Raw genomic sequence first — 8,797 nt, forward strand, 5'->3', positions numbered from 1 at the left:
CACAAGTTATTCGATGGATGAATCCCCAGCTGCAAATCTTTCACAGCTGCATTGTGGTTCTATGTACCTTCCGCCAACGGGTCAGGTACAAAGAACAGGATAAATGATGGTTTATAGGAGGTTCCCATGTGAATGAAAAGCTGAATAGGAAGAGATTTGTGGTACAATAGGGATGTCGTGAAGTGAGGTTTTGTAATTAAGTGCATGGGCGGGTGGTTACTATAATATTTTGTTGGATTGTCTTGAATTTAATGGAATTTGGTGGCTCCTGGTTGTACTCTGTATTATTTGAAATCTTAAAATTATTTATTAATTCCATGTTATTAATATGATAAAGTTTAGGTCCTCACTTCATAATTGTATTATGATAATTTTATTACTCTTCCTATTAACATAATTAATCTTTTGTGTTATATGTTGCAGGAGTCGGCCAATTTTATACAATTTACTGCTTAAAATTCTTCATTGCTTTATTGATTTTATGCAACTTGCCATTGAAAAATCCTCCTAAAATCTCTTATTATAGCCAACATCATGTCAAAATTTTGAATTCCTGACTAACTTCTAAACTTTCGGTCAATAATATCCTCAAATTTACACTAGCACACGACTTGCACGTGCTAATTTTGGACAAATTTGAAACTTTTTATCGAAATATCTTAGCAAATCGCAAAATTTACTTAGATAATAGATCAAATTATAAGTTTTACTTTTTGAAGGTTCAATAGAGGCTTTATAATATTATATTGAAAATGATATATACCATTAATGAACCTTATTGTAAGTTTTACTTTTTGAAGGTTCAATAGAGGCTTTATAATATTATATTGAAAATGATATATACCATTAATGAACCTTATTGTCTAAAGGTAACACGATCTTAATCTAGAATTACTTGATAACTAAATATTCAACTTTGTCCATAAATATTTGTAAATATTCTCCTTAAAAAATAAATATTTGTAAATATTTTATGTGTTTTTTTATATGTTAGTGCTTAATAATCTCATTTGATATGCAACTTTTCTTGTATAGAAGTATATGTATCATTTCAGACATGGAAAGTAGAAAATTGTATTGTTAGTATGTTATGAATTCATCCCCCTAAAATAACATATGATTAACAAAACCACTCTCCCATAATGTATGATTACCTACAAGTTCTTTTTCTTTTTCCAATCAGTGCTTAAACCATTAAGAGATAAATCTGCTAGTTATAAACAGATTCAAGTAGTTCAATCAAAGTTAGCATTTCAACAGGTGCATCATATTTTAGAAAATATTGCACGCACTGCAAAAAATAGAACATCGAACTACATCATTCTTCATTAATCATTCGTATCACCCTGTTAGTTTCCAAAAATTGGAAATAGAAACTAAAGAAAAACAACGCCTCCTAGTTCTTTGAGCATGTCGAACCACCAAATATCTATCTTAGATTGGATTGAACAACTAAATTTGTACAACACATAAATTTAGCAGCATTCAATACGCTGAAATCATAACTTCTATTTCGAGTAACAATCCAAAACTCAACACTCTATCAAGTCATTTACGTTCTCATTGTAATCGAAAGGAGAAAAAAGAAAGAAGTAATAGCTTAGCATGTGTAGTTGTATCGTGTTTCATTGGAAATAATGGTGATGGCCATGAAAGTGTAGCGGCAGTCCATCATCTCTGGAATCCAGGCTCAAGAAAGAGGAAGACACGCTATCCATACAACACGCTTTTATAAGTGAAAATGCAGTTTCTTATGCATATGTATTTTTTATGTGTCTAGTTGTTAATTGTTAAGGTTGACAGGTGTCCAAGTTGGTTGGGGTTCAAGGGGCATAGTGGGCTAGGTCGGTTCAAGGCCGACATGAACCAGCCTAAAAAAGTCTACCCTAGGACTGACTCGCTACTATTCATGGCCAGTCTTAAGGCGGTCTTGGAGCTCTAAGTGTGTCCCAATTGTATCCATTTTTAAACCCAAGTTCAATCCATGGACCGGCCCGGTTGAGGTCCGAACCAAGCCCAAACCAAACCCGCATCAAGTACGCATGTGTTTGTTTTATTTTTTTATGATATTGAAGTGTTCTTATAAAGAATTACTTCAATTTATAATTGTCTTATGAAATAAACAAATAATAACTTAAATCACATAAAAATTTATATATAGAAAAATAATAGTTAAGAATATATAATCTTTTTAAAAAAGGCCCAACAAGCCCGGTCTAAGACCAGGTGGTTCTGAGCCACTGGGTTAGGTTGGGTTGGTCCCAAGTATTGATTCCTGGGACTGCCCAAGGACCAGTATGGTCCCAAGTAGGCCTAGGCCGAACCAACCTACTTTTTAAATCGTTAAATCCGGTCTTGGGTTGGGTTAGCCAAGCCCGGCCTACTGTGTATCTTGAGTTGGGAACATATTAGTGCCCCGAGCATTCCGAAACAAGATAAAACACACCCAATGTTTATTTTTGTGTTTTTACACCTTATCTGTGTGTTTTTTATTTTTCAACCTTCTATATAATATATATAAACACACGTTTATATATATATAATATAAAAGAGACATGATTTGACTATAAACAGTGATTTTTGTCTCCCAAAGTTACCACAATAAACATACAATATATATATACACACATATTTATATATATATAAAAATATATATAAAAGAGATATGATTTGACAATGAATAGTAATTTTTGTCTCCCAAATCCCAACATCCAACCTACACCACTTATTTTAAAATATTTTAGATTACCTCAAAACACAAATCCAAACATACTATCTATTTTCAACACACACTTATTTATCTTTATTTTTCTCTCTCTATCTCCAAAACACAAAACAAAACACTCAAAACACAAATCCAAACACTATGTATATGATTTGGTCTCTACCGCTTGCGATGGAAATAAGCCTAGTAAACTTTCATTAGTTCATTCCAGTTATAACTCCAGCCTATCTCAAGCAATATCATGTAATAATGACATTTGGTATAACGGACTAGGCCATTTGTCCAAGAACTCAATGAAGCATATTTCTTCTACTACCCTGGTCTCTACTTCTTAAAATTTCATCTATAATATCTGTCCCTTAGCTAAACTTCATAGATTACCATTTCATTCCAGCAACATTCACTCCAACTCATCTTTGATCTTATCTATGTCGATATTTGGGGACCTTATAGGCAACACACAATCTCTAGGTGTCAATTTGTTCTCACTATTGTTGATGATTTTAGTAGAGCAACTTGGACATTTCTAATGAGATACAAGACTCTATTTCCTACAAAAATTTTGCATCTTGTCCAGACACAATTTGACAAGACAATAAAGTGTGTGAGATCAGATAATGGCTGGAATTTCTCAATGAGCAATGTCAAAATTCTTTCATACCCCCGGGATCATTCATCAAAAGAGTTGCACGTACACACCACAATAAAATAGAGTAGTGGACCATAAGCATAGGCATCTTCTAGAGGTTGCAAGATCCATTATGTTTTAGGTTTAACTTCCTAGGAAATTTTTAGGTGATGCCATTCTTTCAACTACTTATCTCATAAATAGGTTCCACTCTCCTCTTCTTAATTGTAAAACACGTCACATTCTATACACAAGCCAACCACGTATGAACACCTTAAAACATTTAGTTGTCTTTGTTTTGTTGTCAATAAATCCAAATTTGATAGGCTTGCCTCTAAATGTATCTTCCTCAATTGGCCCCTGGTCAGAAAGCATATAAAGTCTATGATCTCGAATCTTACCACACATTTGTGTCTCGCAATGTTAAATTCCATGAATATGTGTTTCTTTTTGCTCATGTTAATCCTACTCTCGCACACTGTCCATTGCCAAAGATTTCACTTGCCACAAATGTTGTTTACCCCATACCTCCGACAAATTTATCCCCACCTAAACCATCTCTCCTACCTTCTTCCCATTCTGATTCTACTATTGCCCCTTGCACACAACCTAGAACGTCATAGAGGGACCATCAACAGCCATCTTCGCTTAATGACTTGTATGTCATATAAATGATCGTGCCTCTACACCAACTCTCACAAATTTTACCCCTGTATCCTTCAAATTTATGGCATCATTATCTGTTTTGTAGGAACCATGGACTTATAAACAGGCTTCTATTAGTACCGCATGGGTGAATGCTATGAACCAAAAGCTTATAGCCTTTGAAAACAATGACATGGACGCTGGTCCTTTATGTAAAGGGAAGAAGACGATTGGTTGTAAGTGTGTTTTAAAGTTGAATTGAAATATGATTATTCTGTTGATCGATACAAAGCCCGACTAGTGGCCGAGGGCTACACCCAGATTGATTACACTGAGAACTTCTCACCAATTGCTAAAAGTTGTTATGGTGCGCTTTGCTTGGCTGTTGCTATAGACTTTCGCCCGTACACCAGATTGATATAAATAATGACTTTCTTGACGGTCATTTGCAAGAAGAAATTTATATGACCGCTCCTAAAGGTTATGTTGTTGATCCAGGCCATGTTTGCCTCCTGAATCGCTCATTGTATGGTTTGAAAGCAGGATTCGCATAAATGGAATTGAGAGTTCTCCAACCGACTGGTTTGTTTGGTTTCATCCTTCTACCGATTATTGTCTTTTCATCAAACGTGTCGACTGATGATTGCATTGGTCTTTTGATCTATGTCGATGACTTTCTCGTTATGGTCCCTACAGAAGAATTGATCTCTCAGGTTAAGGTCTATCTTGATGATATTTTTACTATCAGGGATTTAGGAATTTCCTTGGGCTCCAAATTGTGTGATCTGCTCACGACATCTCCATTACGTTGTCCAAGTATATCTTGGATATTATTACTAATTGTGGACTTCAGCAGGCACTTTCCACCGCTACTCCTTTGCCGCAAGGCATGAAATTACATTCTCATACTGATGCTTACTTGAATGGTCTTAAACCTTATCCTCGTTTAGTGAGGCGTTTGGTCTATTTCAGCTTCACACACACTGATATTTCACATGGCATTCAACTAGCCAATTCCTCCAAAATTCATGTGAGGCACACTGGCATGCAATGCTGCATGTGGTTTGCTATTTGAAAGGGTCGTCTACTAAAGACCTTCTCTTTCCTTCCTATCTTGTAATCTACTATGTTGCGGATTGGCGTTCTTGTGTGGATTCACATCGTTCTCTCACTAGATTTTGTATTTTCTTGGAGATGCCCTTGTATCCTGGAAAATGAACAAGCAGTATATGTTTCTCAATCCTCTACGGAGGCCGAATATCATAGCATGGGGCCTACTATTTGCGAATTCAAGTGGATCTCTTATATCCTTCGTGATTTTGGGACTGCTGTCCTACGCCCATTCCGTTGCATTGCAATAATCCGACTGCATTACTTATCATGGCCAACCAGGTTCCGATGAACGAACCAAGCACTTGGACATTGATGGTCTCTTGTCCGTAATTGTTGCAAAGAAGGGTTTCCTTGCTCTTTTTGTTCGAAGTTGCGAACAACTCGCTGGCATGTATACCAAAATTCTTTTGGGAGCTACCTTCGATTCTTTGCTGTGCAAGTAGGGCTTCATCTGCGGTGATCGACGTTCCACTAGTGGGGAGGGTGTTGGAAATAATTGTGATGGCCATGAAAGTGCAACTACAGTCCAACGTCTCAAGGATCTAGGCTGAAGAAAGTGGAAGACACGCTATCCATACAACATGTTTTTATATCTGAAAACGAATTTCTCATGCATATATATTTTTTATGTCCAACTGTTAATCTTGACAGGTTTTCAAGTTGGTTGGGGTTAGTTAGGTTGTTAGTCAGTTATTCATTTTTTTCGCTGCTTTTGGACCTATAATTACAGACAAGCTCCCTTGAGTTTACTTCTGAGTAGTGATGGTAAAGGGGCGAGTCTGGTGTGGGTTTGCCCAGACCCGAGACCTTCCCCTCTTCGTAAACCCCGAACCCGTATCTTACCTCGCCTGGCAAAACCCCGACCCCGCCCCATCCCCTTAAAAGCCCCACCCCGCCAAACCCATCCCGCAAGCCCACCCCGTTTCATCTTATTTTAATTTTTTATTTATTTAATTAAATTATATCAATTTCAATGTAGTAATTTAACATAGAATTTTTTTCTAAAATGAATCATATAATACAACGAATATATTCAATTAACATTTTTTTTTCAATAAGTAATATTAATTTATATTTAAACAAAACATTTATGTAACATTTTAATTTTCCAATAAGTAATATCCAATTTAATTAACAAAGTTTTAACTATAATGAATTATATAATACAAATAGTATATTCAACTAATTTTTTCTATAAGTAATACTAAATATTATTGTAAAGTTAGGTAATCTAACAAAATTTTTTTATCTAAAATAAATTATATAATACAAATAATACATCCAACTATTTTATTTTTGGTATTTTGCATATAGAGTTGGATATATGCAAAATTATTTAAAAATTTACCTATAACATCATAATTTTCTATTAATAATGTATTATATATAAACAAATAAATAATAAAAAATTTAAAAAATAGACTGGGGTGGATTCAAAATGGATCCAATACAAAACCATAACCAATGCACTCATGAATATGCTATTGGACGCTGGACCAGAAAACTTTTTATTAATATATTTGATAGATATGTTTATTACTAAGATTTTTAAAATTTTTATATACTAAAATTATTTTAGTATAATATTAATTTGCATATTTTCTTAATACAAAATGAAGAGAAGGGTTATTCAGTCTACTTACAAAAACTATTCTTTTCTTATCAATCTGTTTTTCTAGTACCAAACAAGTAGATGTATGTGAAATTTACTCCACCTTCAGTTATACCAAATAATTTAAAAAAAACTATTATTTTTTTCTTTCCCTTCGCCCTTTTACTTTCATTTTTCTCTTATTTGAACCAAACAAACCCTTAATTAATAATAAATCATGTGAAAAAATTTGCAAAAGTCTTAAATGTTGGGCATATGCCTCTAACATGTTTTTAAGTCAGAGCAGACTAATCATGGGTTTTTTATGGAGTTTTCTTTGAAAAACATGATTTGAAGCTTGAATTTCTTGAAATCCTGCGATCGTAAAAAGACACACCATCGATGTACTATAAAAAATGGAGAATTTCATATGAGCATTGACAGGATTAAATAGATGAGTTATAGAGCATGAGATCAACCATTAAAATCATAAATTACAAAAAAATAGATAAATTCCTACATAGATCTAAAAGATTATATATTTGGTCTAAACCTTAACAACACGTGTTTTGATATTTTTTCCCAATTAGGTGGAGTAATTTAGGTTTAAGTTATTTCTATTAATAATAATTTAGCAAATATATAAAGCATTAGTATATTTACATTAAACTAACAACTACATAGAGCTTATTTATTCTTAGTTTTTGCTACATTAAAGGAAAAATAATGAAAGCGGCGAACGTGAAAATTAAATTGAATTTAAAATCCAATTAAGAGAGCATACTTCTTGATTTTTCGGGCATTCGATACTTAAAACACAAATAATAAATAAAAATATGCATAAACGATTTTTGTGGCTTAAGGTAGAAAGAAAACACTAATAAAAATCTAACCACGAAATTTTACCATTTTCATTTTGTCCAAATCTGCTTTGCTCGTTGTTCCTTCTCCAGATCTGCGTTAACGCAAAAGATCAACTTAGACCTCCTCTTCCTTCATCCACATCACACGTCGGAAGCATATTTTTCAATACCACTGTTAGATGACTTGAGATCTGGCAATAGAAACTATTTTTATTGGACAAAAATGGATTCGATTCTCACTCTAAATTAGTGAATTGGATTTAAATAGTTTTTTCTTGAAACTTGTTCAAGAAGAACTTGATGGAGAAGGGAAGAGAGAGTAGTGGATGGATTGTGAGAGATGTAGTGTAGAGAGAAAAAGCTAATTTTTCAAAACACTGAGATGAGAGATGTTGGGAAAAATAATACACTTGGTGTATTATACGTCATCATGGCCGAGTGGGGTCTCTAGAGGAGGAGTCTCAACTCCTCTTTTGACCTAGTCATTGTCAAAATCGGCTAGGACTTTATTTAGGTGGATCGAGTTTGGTTTAATTCCACAATTAAATCAATTCAAGCCCACCAAAGGTTCATCTGATTTTTAAATTGACCTAATTAATTTTAAAGCCCAACAGGATACATTATTACAATGATACGCTTTACAATAAGCTTTATTGTAATTTTAGTCATATAATTATAGATATTTGGCATATTTGTATGATTTAGAATTTGCAATTTGATTCATTAATTTTGTAAATTTTATGATTTGAGGATATATTTTGCCAAAAATTTTAAAATTAGTTGAAAACTACATGTGCAAGTCACGAATATATCCTTAAATTTACATTAACACATGAATTGCACGTGCTAATTTTTGTCAAATTTAGAAATTTCGAGCAAAAAATGTGTTATAAAATTGCAAAACTTTTATGAAGACAATACATGAAATTATAAGTTTCATTTTTTAAAGGTCCAAAAAGCCAATTACCTCTAATTATAGGACAAAAGTTTCAATAGAGCCTTTATAATATGTAGTTCAAAATGATGCCATTAATCAACTTTATTATTTGAAGGTAATACGATTTTAATCTAGAATTACTTGATCACTAAACATTTAGCTTGGTCCACAAATACTTATAAACATTTTATGTGCGTTTTCAAATATAATGCTTAATAATCGCATTTGGTAAGCATTATTCCTTTTAAAGAAGTTTATGTGTCATTTTAGACATAAAAAGTAGAAAATTACAGGA

Source organism: Sesamum indicum, linkage group LG4 (genome assembly GCF_026168435.1).
Source record: "Sesamum indicum cultivar Baizhima isolate 11 linkage group LG4, ASM2616843v1, whole genome shotgun sequence".
Lineage (NCBI taxonomy): Eukaryota > Viridiplantae > Streptophyta > Magnoliopsida > Lamiales > Pedaliaceae > Sesamum > Sesamum indicum.